The sequence below is a fragment of the Rhinoderma darwinii genome, unplaced genomic scaffold (genome assembly GCF_050947455.1).
Source record: "Rhinoderma darwinii isolate aRhiDar2 unplaced genomic scaffold, aRhiDar2.hap1 Scaffold_426, whole genome shotgun sequence".
Classification (NCBI taxonomy): Eukaryota; Metazoa; Chordata; class Amphibia; order Anura; family Rhinodermatidae; genus Rhinoderma; species Rhinoderma darwinii.
Genome location: NW_027463794.1, coordinates 215,228 through 228,897, shown reverse-complemented (window position 1 = coordinate 228,897; position 13,670 = coordinate 215,228). Strand labels below are relative to the sequence as shown.

General features: G+C 41.7%; 2 non-coding genes and 1 pseudogene across 2 annotated transcripts; all 3 read right to left on the bottom strand.

The window, feature by feature from the left end:
• Positions 1-372: 372 nt before the first annotated feature.
• Positions 373-544, bottom strand: LOC142710554 (U2 spliceosomal RNA; annotated as a pseudogene).
• A 6,614-nt stretch (positions 545-7,158) lies between these two features.
• LOC142710537 (U2 spliceosomal RNA) lies at positions 7,159-7,349 on the bottom strand. The gene has a single exon (XR_012869564.1). It is a non-coding gene; the product is annotated as a U2 spliceosomal RNA (small nuclear RNA).
• A 6,131-nt stretch (positions 7,350-13,480) lies between these two features.
• LOC142710539 (U2 spliceosomal RNA) lies at positions 13,481-13,670 on the bottom strand. The gene has a single exon (XR_012869565.1). It is a non-coding gene; the product is annotated as a U2 spliceosomal RNA (small nuclear RNA).

Genomic DNA, 13,670 nt, shown 5'->3' with positions numbered 1-13,670 from the left:
CCCCTACTCCACTCCACTATTTGACTGTGGTGCTGCATCAATCAATCAGTGGCTGGCTCAGGTGCAGCTCTTTAACCTACCTAAAAGGGAGGGCGGAGAGAAGACAAGGAAGGTGAATGAGCTGTTCCAATGTGAAATGCCGGAAACACAGAAACACAGAAGACACACACACACACACACACAACAAGAGGTGGCAATGTATTAATTAATTGCATTTAATAAATTAGCTCATTATCACACATGACTGTACAAATGCATTGTCCAACAGGTGTTGAAATAATGGGATTAAAAGGGGAGATCCCATCAGAAAGACAAAAACAATAGCAAACACAAATAGCACTTTTGGAATCTGATTTTAGTCAACACATAAGGGAAGGGTGCACCGGTCCTGGAAATACTGCAATACCAGGTCAATGCGTGGAGTGGACAGAGCAAGCTCTATTTCCATCTCCCTGTTCTAAAAATCCATTTAATATATGGTCCCCAGATAGGGGACGTATCAGATATTAAACTGATAAGAACAGATTTTTTTTTTTTAAGTTGACTACCCCAACTTTGGGGGTAACCGTTTATTTAAATTTTTTCAGGTTTTACAATAAATTAACATTTTTCAACATTTTTACAGGGATTCAAATTTTACAACAATGGTTAAAAAATAAATACAAATTGTCAGATTAAAATCATACAATTTATAAAAGGGCACTTGGTGGCATCATATTATAGAATTCCATTCGCTAAAAAACCATTTTCTACTTAAAACAGGAGAGAATTTTTTGTCTAAAAGATAATACTTGTGCATTTCATAAAAACAAATTCCTAAAATATCATTCACAGATAAAATTTCATGTTTGAATAAAAGAATATTCCTGGCCGCCCACAAAGCTGCTTTAACGCAGTTAGTAATCTTCCATGCCATAATTTTCTGAGTCCTTGTTGGGCACTCCAGACATCCGTAAAAAACGCCTTCACTTGTAATTCTCTTTATTCCGGTTATCTTCTTCATCAAGGGGAGGATTTTTGTCCATATGAGTTGTGAAAAATAACATTGCCAAAAGAGATGTAAGACTGTCTCATCATCGCGGCATCCTCCCCTTGGACACGCAGCCGAGTTGGTCAGTCCCCTTCGATGCTGGAATGCCCGGCATGGAAGACACTCGTGGGCGCAGCTCCAGGCCAGATCCTTCTGTGAATTAAAAATGAATTTAGCATTAACCATGCTCCAGATAATTTTGCATTTGTTTTCATTAAAATTGCTAATGGGGGCTATTAAAACATTTTCTTTTATTTCCTTTAAAACATATTTACTATTTTTTACATCTTCTATTCTTTTGTCTTTTAGGTTAAAAAGGTTCACTATTTTTTCTAAAATCTTATACTGGTCTGGCAGGTTAAAAGCATATGGCGAGCTTAAAACCGTAGAGAACCATCCGTACCTCCTCATAAAATAGCCAGTGTTAAAACGGATAAAATAAGACCAGTAGTGTTCCTTAAAAACAGTATTAAGACACAGTGTAAAAAAATGGATTAAAAGAAATGCTTTTATATTTGGAAAATCTTTACCACCCATTAGCTTTGGTAACATCACTTTTTCTCTCCTGAGCTTCTCCATCCTAGAATTCCATAAAAATGTAAAACATGCCTTGGTAATCTTTTTTAATAAAATATCAGGGGGAGGGAAAACCATACTTAGATATAATAAAATTGGTAAAATCACCATTTTTGTGATTAAAATTTTTCCCTCCATTGTCAGTTTTCTAAGATTCCATAAACAAATTTTCTTATTAACTTTTTGTGCCACCAAGTCCCAACTGATAAAACCATTGTTTGACTCATTGAAGGAGACTCCTAAAATCTGTACAGACTCCGACACAGGGACTGGAATGTCCTGTAAAATCATGTTGCCAATATTTAAAATATTACTTTTATTAAAATTGACTTTAAAACCGGAGGAGCAGCAAAATTGGTATATCTGTTGTAATGCATTTTGCAGTGACGGGGCGTCCCTGCACAGGACCGCGACATCATCCATGTACCCCACTACTTTTGCCTCTAGTCCCCCCCCGCCCGGCAGGGGGACTCCACATATCTGCTTGTCATTCCTCAATCTGCAGAGTAGAGGCTCGATCGCACATATAAAAAGTAGTGGGGACAAGGGACACCCCTGCTTCACTCCGGAGTTTAAAAGGACATCCTGTGTCTTAAAACCCTTTACTAAAATCTTGCTTGTACAATTTTCATAAAAGGCCTTCAGAGACTGTAAAAAGCCTTCTGGTATACCCATCTTTTCTAAAACCTTAAAAAGATAAAAATGTGATACTCTATCAAAGGCTTTCTCGAAATCTATGGATAAAACCGCCAATCTGCCTTTTCTCTCCTTCGTATCACCAATAGCATCTTTTAAAAGGTTTAAATTGTCCCATATGCTCCTCCCAGGTATCCCACAGACTTGGTTGGAGTGGACGATTTTCTCTATAACAGCCTTTAGCCTATTCGCGCAAATCTTGGCCATTATTTTGTAGTCTGTGTTTAGTAAGGTGATAGGCCTCCAGTTTTTAATATCTGTTTTGTCCCCCTTTTTATAAAGCAGGGACACCTCACCTTTCTTCCAGGACCCCGGGAGGGCTTTTGTTCTAAAAACTTGAGTAAAAAGGGAATAGAGATCCTCTTTTAAAACTCCATAAAATGTGACATAAAACTCTATGGGTATACCATCAGGGCCAGGGACTTTACCTGTTTTAAAACTCTTGATGGTATCTAAAATCTCCTGTTCCGTAATATCCTGTAATAAAAAATCTTTGGAGACAGGATTTAAAACAGCGTCAACCTCCTTCAATGAGTCGTTCATCAAATCAACATTAACAAGCTTTATATTAAAAAGATCCGCATAAAATCTGTGTACCTTTTTTAAAATATTGTCAGTGTTTGTATCTCCATCAACATTGTCTAACAGGGTATGCTTATCGTTAATTTTCTTAAAAAAGTACCTGGAGCAGGTCTCATTTTCCTCGAGGTGTTTCATTTTTGAACGAAAGACAATTTCCTTACCTCTCTGCTCCAGGCACTGGGAGATCTCCTTCCTAATCTCCATAATCTCCTCCTCCACCTGCATACCCTGTTCTCTGAACTTGTATGGGGTCTGCAGACGGGTATTCAAATTAGCAAAAAAATCCTGTTTTTCTTTTGCTTTTCTCCTTCCGATTTTTATGAAAAAGTCTCTTATTTTTATTTTTATTTTCTCCCACCATGAGACTACGGACATATTTGGATGTCTTACCCGTCTGCAGCCCTTATAAAAGGTAATAAAATCAGATAAAATTTGCGGATCATCTAAAAGGGAAACGTTCATTTTCCAGGCTTTTTTGACAGTATTTTTCCCAATATCATTTTTAACTTTAAAATACAATAATTTATGATCAGATAAAACATTGGGATTAAGATCACATTTAAAAGGCAGTACTTGATAAGAGCAGAATATAAAATCGATCCTGGAGCTACAGTTCACATTGCTCCAGGTGACGCCGGCCTCTGCAGATAAATTGCTGTTACATTTCTTAAAAACATCAGTAAGTTTAAAATCAGTAACTATATCTTTTAATAATGAGGAGGTTTTGTCATAATTCCTGCTTACTGAGTTAGAGAACCGGCGTTCCCCCTTTAAAATACAATTAAAATCACCCGCTAAAACAAGTGGCTCTGAATCGTTTAAAAAAAGGGGTAAAATCTCTAGCATTCTAGCTCTTTCATTCTTGTCCGAGGACCCATAAAAATTTAAAAACTGCCATCTAATACCGTCTATAAAAGCTTTGACCAATAAAATTCTACCTGGTAAAATTTCATTAAAACTGTCAATTAAAACGTTCCCTTTAAATAAAATGGCGACACCTGCGGCTCTGGAATCGTTAGACCCGGACCACACTGAAGGTCCGAGTCTCCAGTCTTCCTTATATTTGTTGTAGTTCGTGCGATGTGGGATACAGCATTCCTGTAGGAAAAAAACGGTGGCGGAAAAAATAGAAAGATAGTCAAACAGGGCAGCTCTTCTCGTCTTAGAATGCACGCTCCTAACATTTAAGGAAATGCCACCTAACTCTGCCATGAGGAAAAGGGAAAAGAGACAGTCTTATGTAATCTTACCCAAGGTGGCCTCAGCAGTCCTCGGCGTTACCAGAGACCTCACTCGAACTCTCATCGCCCTCCGACTTCAAACCGACTGTATAACTTGAGGAGATTGGAGAGGAACTCATGTCAGACAGCTGACCCCCCGCCATACCTGAGGCACTTATCGCAAATGGGTCCCAGATGGACTCCACGGGCAAGGTTTCTGGAGCATATTGTATGGCAGCCTCCTCCCCTACGATAGGGGCAGGAAACGCACTCGCGGCCGTTTCCGGGACTTCTGTCACCTCAGAGGTAGCTATGCTTGTCTCCCCCAACTGGCGAGAAGGGGGGAGACCTTCAGCTGGTGCTTCCGGGGGCGCGTCAACTGGTTTCCCTGCTTTCGCTCTAGCAGGTACTCCCATCGGCACCCCCGCTGCCACCTCTGAGTACGCCCTACGCCTCTTAGACCTAGCTGCCGCTCCACCCGGGTCCTCTGCCTCAGGTACAGGCTGACCCAGCATCTCCTGCGGCCCAGGCGGATCAGCTTCATCCGAACTACCCATCTCCTCCGTTTCCTGAGGGGGCTTTTTCGTCCGCTGATCACTGGCTCTTCTCTTAAACCGCCTTTGCTCCTTTGGGTCACCTGTTTGGGGGGGTCTGCTGGAGGTGTCCATGTTATCTGCCTCTTCACCTCTTGGTTCCTCTCCTTGTGCGGGGGCGATCTGGCCTGCTGGCTGCTCTGGACGCCTCGGCCGGACCTCGGGTTGTTCCGATCTGTGGGGACAAGTAGCATATAGATGACCAACTCGGCTGCAAAAACGACACCTTTTCCCCAGAGGGCAAGTTTTGGCCTCGTGCTCAGAGCTGCCACAGTTCCTACAGGTGCTTTCGCAGAACTCTTTGGTGTGACCGTACTTTTGACACTTTCTACAGAATGGAGGCATTCCTGTATAAAAAAGATCTCCTGCCATATCACCTAATTTAAAGCGTGCTGGCGGCAACATTATCCCCCCTGCTGTATTGGCATCTCTATAACAAGTTACTAAAAATCTCCACTTTGACGTCCAAACTCCAACTTCGTTCATTATTTTGCCAATACATTTAACACTTTTGAAATAGGGGGATAAAAAGGACATCACATCTTTTAAATCAGCAAACGGGCAGTACATTTTTATCACAATCATCTTAGTGATGTCCAACACATGTTCGTAAAATTCAATACCGTCCAGTCTCGGATCGTTTTTTACCATGTATGCCGCCAGCAGATCTTGGAACACTCCATTCTGTACAAACGTTATGTCATATGTTCTTCTCCTTGGATAGTCTTGCACCGCCAATATCTCCCGCTTCTGAATGTTGAAAATGCCAACAAGCACGGTCTCCACCAAGAACTTCAGGCCGCAGGTTGTCGCCTTCTCTTCTGATACAATAACACGGATTGTATTTTTTATCCGGGCATACGCCGGTATCTCACCAGGACTTTCGTCCATGGTGAGGGGATTTCGGGAAAGTTACGCCACCCGTTGGTGACGCAACGTCTACGCAGCTTTCCCCTTTTCGGCCGAAGCCTACACGGGGGATATGTGGATCGCAACTCGTTGCTCAGGACTAAGCCTCTCTCCCAAATAGCAGCACGGGGGTGAAGTCCAGGCGAACCTGGACGATCCCCCGAGGCCGAGAGAGAGGGTACCTGAGCACCTCCTAACCAAGACCAGGCAGCACTGACTACAAGTAATCAGAACTACACTTGATCTCAGCCAGAAGGCCGAGAAGCGATAACCCGAGCGGCCCTTGCCTTGCCCGAGCCTGTCCCATACTGCTGTTCACCCCTTGCAGCGATTGATTCAGCCTACTCCTAGGCAATTCCATGGGGCCCTGCAGGCTCACACACATTTACAGCTACTAAGCGGGAGGGAGGTGAATAAAGGCCGGAGAGGAAGCTACACAGGATTTGCTTCTTTTGCTTGCACCACAATGCAGTGCTGAAAGAGGAGGAATCTACATAAAAACGCCTTCCTGGCAACGCCCAAATGCCCTCCTGCCATGCAGATAAACACTGGCAGCGGCAGCAAGTGCATGCCCACAGCCACCCCTTGTTCCTTCACACCTTGTATCAGCTTTAATCCAGTCCAGTCCGGTGCTGCCTGCTGAGCAGCACTGACCAACACTGCCTGGGCCCAGGCTTTTATCTCTGAGGCAGGCCCCATTATGATGTCAGAAAGCTGGCTCTGGAATCCTGAGGGCTCCACTATGACACGTGCAAAGTTCCGTCTGAACTTTATATAAGACGGTGCGGCTCAGTCAGTCACTCAGTGTTGCCTGAGAGGGCAACACTGCAACAGCCGGCCGCCAGGCTGTCTTTTTTTTGCACAGCTAGTTGCCTCCAGGAGGCCACAAGAGGGAGACAAGGGACTGCAAAATGGAAAATAGGCATCCACCAACTTTACAGACAACTTCTCTTTGCTCCTACAACCTCCATCCTTGCACAGTTTGTTATTCTTCCAGGTAACATAGTAACAAATCCAAATTGCTGCTCTCTTTGTAGGCAAGCAAGGGTTTGTTGCAACTGCAATTCTTACTTCTTCTTGGAAATGTAGGGACGACAGTACATTCCATCACATCCATCTAGTGTACACAGGTAGGTCCATTGTGGCGGGCGGGCGGGCTGCTTTAATGGCTGTTTGCTGTTCCCCCTACTCCACTCCACTATTTGACTGTGGTGCTGCATCAATCAATCAGTGGCTGGCTCAGGTGCAGCTCTTTAACCTACCTAAAAGGGAGGGCGGAGAGAAGACAAGGAAGGTGAATGAGCTGTTCCAATGTGAAATGCCGGAAACACAGAAACACAGAAGACACACACACACACACACAACAAGAGGTGGCAATGTATTAATTAATTGCATTTAATAAATTAGCTCATTATCACACATGACTGTACAAATGCATTGTCCAACAGGTGTTGAAATAATGGGATTAAAAGGGGAGATCCCATCAGAAAGACAAAAACAATAGCAAACACAAATAGCACTTTTGGAATCTGATTTTAGTCAACACATAAGGGAAGGGTGCACCGGTCCTGGAAATACTGCAATACCAGGTCAATGCGTGGAGTGGACAGAGCAAGCTCTATTTCCATCTCCCTGTTCTAAAAATCCATTTAATATATGGTCCCCAGATAGGGGACGTATCAGATATTAAACTGATAAGAACAGATTTTTTACTTTTTTATTGAATTATTCAGAAAATACAATACATTATATCAGAAGAATTTTGCAAAACATGAACAACAGATAAGAACAAAGAACATCAAAGTCCTGACATCAGAAAGGCAACTTAATCTTGCAGAAACATATTCCATAGATGAATATTCCAAAGGCTCTTTGCTTTCCTCAGTCCCAACCTTTTTTTGTCCAGGAGATAAAAAACGTACATCTCACTAAGAGCCAACTTAATACAGTCCTTCTCTGTAATGGAATCACGTTTAAAAAGCAAGATGTTTCTAACTTTCCACAATGCCATCTTTATACAATTTACAGTAATCCATAGAACTCGACTCTTTTCACTTGTCGGGACATTAAAAACACCATATAGTATTACTTCATGATTCAAAACATTAAGATCAGATACAAATTTCAACAGAGAACCAATATAACGCCAAACATTTTGAGCATAAAAACAATTCCAAAATAAATGTAGAACTGTCTCATCATTAAAACATCCTGCTCTCGTACATTTTGCAGTTCTAACTAGCCTTCTCTTATGTTGAAAATCTCGGGTAGGTAAACATTGGTGTACAATTTGCCATGCTAAGTCCTTGAGTTCATTTGATAGGAAAGCCATATTGGTCATTCTCCATATTTTTTGAGTCTTTTCAACAGAATAATTTAAAACCATTGATAGTTGTTCGTTCTTCCTAACTTCCAAATTTAATTTTCTTGTATTACTTAAAACATTTGCATCAAAACCACTAATATCATACATACGAATAATTCTTTCTAAAATATCATAATGAATTTGGGGAACATATAGAACAGGGGATGTTAAAGACAAGGTTATCCATTTTCTTTTCCTAAAAATATGACCAGCAGCATATCTTAGAAAATACGACCAATAACTATGACCGTGTAGGCCATTAAAACACATAGAAAAGAATTTCACATATAAAAACCTCTTAATGTTTGGTACATCTTTACCTCCCAATTTCTTTGCTGTAAACATAACCTCTCTTTTAATTTTATCCATTTTTGAACTCCATATAAAATGAAAACAAATCTTATTTAAAAACTTTAAAGTGCATTCTTTCGGTGGGAAAACCATGCTTAGATATAACATTATAGGTAAAAGCAGAGATTTCATAATAAGTATCTTCCCCTCAATAGTTAATTTTCTCATTTTCCAAAAACTAATCTTCTTTTGTACTTTGTCTTTCACTATAGACCAACTTTCTTCTCCATTATTTCCACTATCAAAGATAATCCCTAAAATCTTGATCTTATTATATTGCACTTGTACTTCCGTATTGCACCATTCCCCTATTGCAAAGCAATCACATTTCTCTTTGTTTAATCTAAAGGCAGAACCCTCACAAAAGTATTCAGTTTGCCTTATTGCACGTTTCAAGGATGATTCATTTGTGCAAAAAATGTTAACATCGTCCATATAGGCTATAGTTTTGACACTTTGTCCTCCACTCCCAGGAATTGGCACACCTTTAATAATCTTATCTTTCCTTAAAAGGGTTAAAAGTGGCTCTATTGTACATATAAAAAGTATCGGGGACAGCGGGCATCCTTGTTTAACTCCCGATTGCAAAAACACTTCTTGAGACAGAAAACCATTTACTAAAATACGACTAACACAATTTTTATATAAAAGCGCAATTCTTTCAATAATAAAATCAGGAAAGCACATTCTTTTTAAGACCATCAATAAAAATTCATGCGAGACCCTATCATAGGCCTTTTGAAAATCTAAAGATAAAATCGCCACTCTCTGTTTGCATTGTTTCTGATACCATAAAACGTCTCTGATAAGATTAAGATGATCACTTACTTTCCTCCCTGGCACTCCACATACCTGGTCACTGTGAATTACTTTGGAGATCACTTTTTTCATCCTATTTACTAAGACCTTTGCTAACACTTTGTAATCCACATTTAATAAGGTTATAGGTCTCCAGTTCTCCAATTTTGTCCTATCACCTTTCTTAAAAATCAGAGTAACTACTCCATCACGCCAGGAGGCCGGCAAAATTTTACATGAAAAAGCGTTTTTAAAAACACTTATAAGATCATCTTTTAAAATAGACCAGAAGCATAAGTAAAACTCCACGGGTAATCCGTCAGAGCCTGGTGTTTTCCCCTTAGAGAAACTTTTAAACACACTCAACAGTTCTGGTAAACTCACACTCTCACATAGACTTTCCTGATCAGAATTCTCGAGTTTTAAATCCATAGCATTTAAAAGGTCTTCAGTAAAAGAATGGTCAATTGTTTTTTTATTAAAAAGATCCTGATAAAACTTCTGCGCTTCTACTAAAATCTCGTCATTTGTCTTCTTACCTTCCATCTCGACAATCATTCCTTTATTTTCCACCACTTTTTTAAAGAAAAACCTTGAACATTTCTCATCATTTTCTAAACATTGCACTTTTGCATTAAAAATCACCTCCTTACCTTTTGCACTTATCGCATTCTTGATATCAGCTTTTGTCATTGCAATAACATCATCCATTTCTAGACCCTCTTGTTTTAACCTGTAATACGTCTGCATTTTTGTGTTCAATACTTTAAACCACTGTTTTTTTTCCCTGGCCTTTTGCATCCCTTTCCTAATAAAAAACAGTTTTATCCATTTCTTTACCTCCTCCCACCATGCCAGAATACTCTCGTATCTAGACTGACCCAACCTCCATTTTTTATATACAAGGATAAACTCATTTTTAATTTGCATATCTTCCAGCAATGTAGTATTGAGTTTCCAGACTCCTCTTCCTTTCTCCAGGCCAGGTAAAGTGACATGTGCATACAAACATTTATGATCTGAGAATATATTAGATAAAAGAGAGATATTATTCAATTTAACACTATCTGATATTAAAACAAAATCTATTCTAGATTTACAGACATTATTCTCCCAAGTATATCCAGGGTCATTGGGATGTAAACTCTTCCACATATCAGAGAGATTAAAATCTATTGTAAAATTTTTAAGTTGTTTCTCTGTTTTATCCGTTCTCACATGTACACTTCTACTCTCACGCTGTTCACCACTCATATTACAATTAAAATCACCAGCCATTAGAATCGGTGTTGGGCCTGGGATAAAAACTTGCATATCATTAAGCAAATCAGCCCTTTCTTGTTTCTCAGGTGAAGCATACACATTTATCAACTTGATCTCTAACCCATTATACTTGACATTCACCTGTAGGGCTCTCCCAGGAACAATCTCAAAATATGACAATATTTGTATATCTGAACCTCTAAATAAAACCCCAACACCCGAATTTTTATTTATGTTATCTCCAGACCAGACTGATGGCCCAATAGTCCAGTCCTTCCGGATGTCACTGTAGTTTGGGCTGTGATCAATTGCACATTCCTGTAAAAAATAAATAGAACAGTCCACAGACTCCAAATACTTAAACAAAGCAGCCCTCCGAGTGGGGCTCTTCAAACTTCTCACATTAAGTGAGGCATATTTTAAAGATGCCATCTAATAGATGATTTTATCAGCTGGAGCTCGAACTTTCGGATATAAAACCCAATAGTGACTCTGGACTTACAAAATCCTCAATATTGAAAGGATCAGATGCTGACATTAGTGGTATTAGAGGCCTTGACATTAACTGACATGTATCAATTTCTTCTGCACTCATCTTTGAGGGTCTTTTAACTCCCAGGGGTTGCTCCTCCCCGTCTTTTTTGCCTTTCTTGCGTTTTATTTCCCTTGAGGCGACTTCCATGGCTTCCTCACTTGATCTGGGCTTTCCACCAGCTACAGCCTCAGCAGGGAGTGCCCTCCCCACCTCAGCTGCAGCAGCAGAGTGCCCCACAAGCTCCACCCCGGTCTTGATTTTTACTGTTGGCTTCTCAGCAAGTAGTTTTGGCTGCTCAGGTTGATTACTCCCCCCTGGGTCCGCAGCAGGAAGCCCAACCTGGACAGCGCCACTCCTTCCAACCACTCGATCAGCCCAAGATCTGGATGTACGCATACTGCAGTCCTTAAAAGCATGACCTTCTTCTCCACAAACATTGCAGACCATTGTGCTGCAGTCCTTAGACAGATGACCTTCTTTATTACAGCGACCACAAAAGACAGCCGGACTTTCACAACCATCTGCAGTGTGGCCAAATTTCTTGCACTTCCTGCAAAACAGAGGCATCTCTGGGTAAAAGAGATATCCCTTGTCACGCCCAATGGAAAAGTTTGATGGTGGATGACACAGTCCCCCAACACCACCTGGATCTCCAGCCAATTTAACAAAAAACTTGTGTTTGCCAGTCCACAAATCTTCCGAGTTCATGACCTTATGCGAATATTTTATGCTACTGCAGTATTTTCTCAGAAACAAAGCAATGTCCTCCACAGGCACAAAAGGGTTATACATACATACCACCAAAGGCACATCCCCACCAGAATAAAGGATGGTTACGGTCAGTCCATCGAGCTCCGGGTTCTCTTTGCAGGTCTTGAGTACCTCAAATAAATTTTGGCAGGCAGAAATAGAATCCAAGGTCAAAATGTAGGCTCCTTTCCTGGAATCCCTCAGGCAAACGATGGTCTCCTTCTTCACCAACAAGATCTTGTAAAGGATTTCTCTCACGAAGTAAGGTAACTGGAACCGATCCACCTTGCTCTCCTCCACTTCAAATCGAAACGAAAAACGAATCCGCGCTTCGCCGGCTGAAATATAACGGATGATCACACCCATGATGATCGATCGCCTTTTCGGTCTTGTTCGTAGTCTTCCCCCTATAGCAGCAGGTGGCTTAAGACAGCAAGCTGCCGATGCCACAAGGCCGAAGGAAGAGCGTACTCCCAAGGTCCCCCTAGCTAAACCACTTGAGCTTAGCCAGAAGGCCGAGAAGCGATAACCCGAGCGGCCCTTGCCTTGCCCGAGCCTGTCCCATACTGCTGTTCACCCCTTGCAGCGATTGATTCAGCCTACTCCTAGGCAATTCCATGGGGCCCTGCAGGCTCACACACATTTACAGCTACTAAGCGGGAGGGAGGTGAATAAAGGCCGGAGAGGAAGCTACACAGGATTTGCTTCTTTTGCTTGCACCACAATGCAGTGCTGAAAGAGGAGGAATCTACATAAAAACGCCTTCCTGGCAACGCCCAAATGCCCTCCTGCCATGCAGATAAACACTGGCAGCGGCAGCAAGTGCATGCCCACAGCCACCCCTTGTTCCTTCACACCTTGTATCAGCTTTAATCCAGTCCAGTCCGGTGCTGCCTGCTGAGCAGCACTGACCAACACTGCCTGGGCCCAGGCTTTTATCTCTGAGGCAGGCCCCATTATGATGTCAGAAAGCTGGCTCTGGAATCCTGAGGGCTCCACTATGACACGTGCAAAGTTCCGTCTGAACTTTATATAAGACGGTGCGGCTCAGTCAGTCACTCAGTGTTGCCTGAGAGGGCAACACTGCAACAGCCGGCCGCCAGGCTGTCTTTTTTTTGCACAGCTAGTTGCCTCCAGGAGGCCACAAGAGGGAGACAAGGGACTGCAAAATGGAAAATAGGCATCCACCAACTTTACAGACAACTTCTCTTTGCTCCTACAACCTCCATCCTTGCACAGTTTGTTATTCTTCCAGGTAACATAGTAACAAATCCAAATTGCTGCTCTCTTTGTAGGCAAGCAAGGGTTTGTTGCAACTGCAATTCTTACTTCTTCTTGGAAATGTAGGGACGACAGTACATTCCATCACATCCATCTAGTGTACACAGGTAGGTCCATTGTGGCGGGCGGGCGGGCGGGCGGGCGGGCTGCTTTAATGGCTGTTTGCTGTTCCCCCTACTCCACTCCACTATTTGACTGTGGTGCTGCATCAATCAATCAGTGGCTGGCTCAGGTGCAGCTCTTTAACCTACCTAAAAGGGAGGGCGGAGAGAAGACAAGGAAGGTGAATGAGCTGTTCCAATGTGAAATGCCGGAAACACAGAAACACAGAAGACACACACAACAAGAGGTGGCAATGTATTAATTAATTGCATTTAATAAATTAGCTCATTATCACACATGACTGTACAAATGCATTGTCCAACAGGTGTTGAAATAATGGGATTAAAAGGGGAGATCCCATCAGAAAGACAAAAACAATAGCAAACACAAATAGCACTTTTGGAATCTGATTTTAGTCAACACATAAGGGAAGGGTGCACCGGTCCTGGAAATACTGCAATACCAGGTCAATGCGTGGAGTGGACAGAGCAAGCTCTATTTCCATCTCCCTGTTCTAAAAATCCATTTAATATATGGTCCCCAGATAGGGGACGTATCAGATATTAAACTGATAAGAACAGATTTTTACTTTTTTATTGAATTATTCAGAAAATACAAT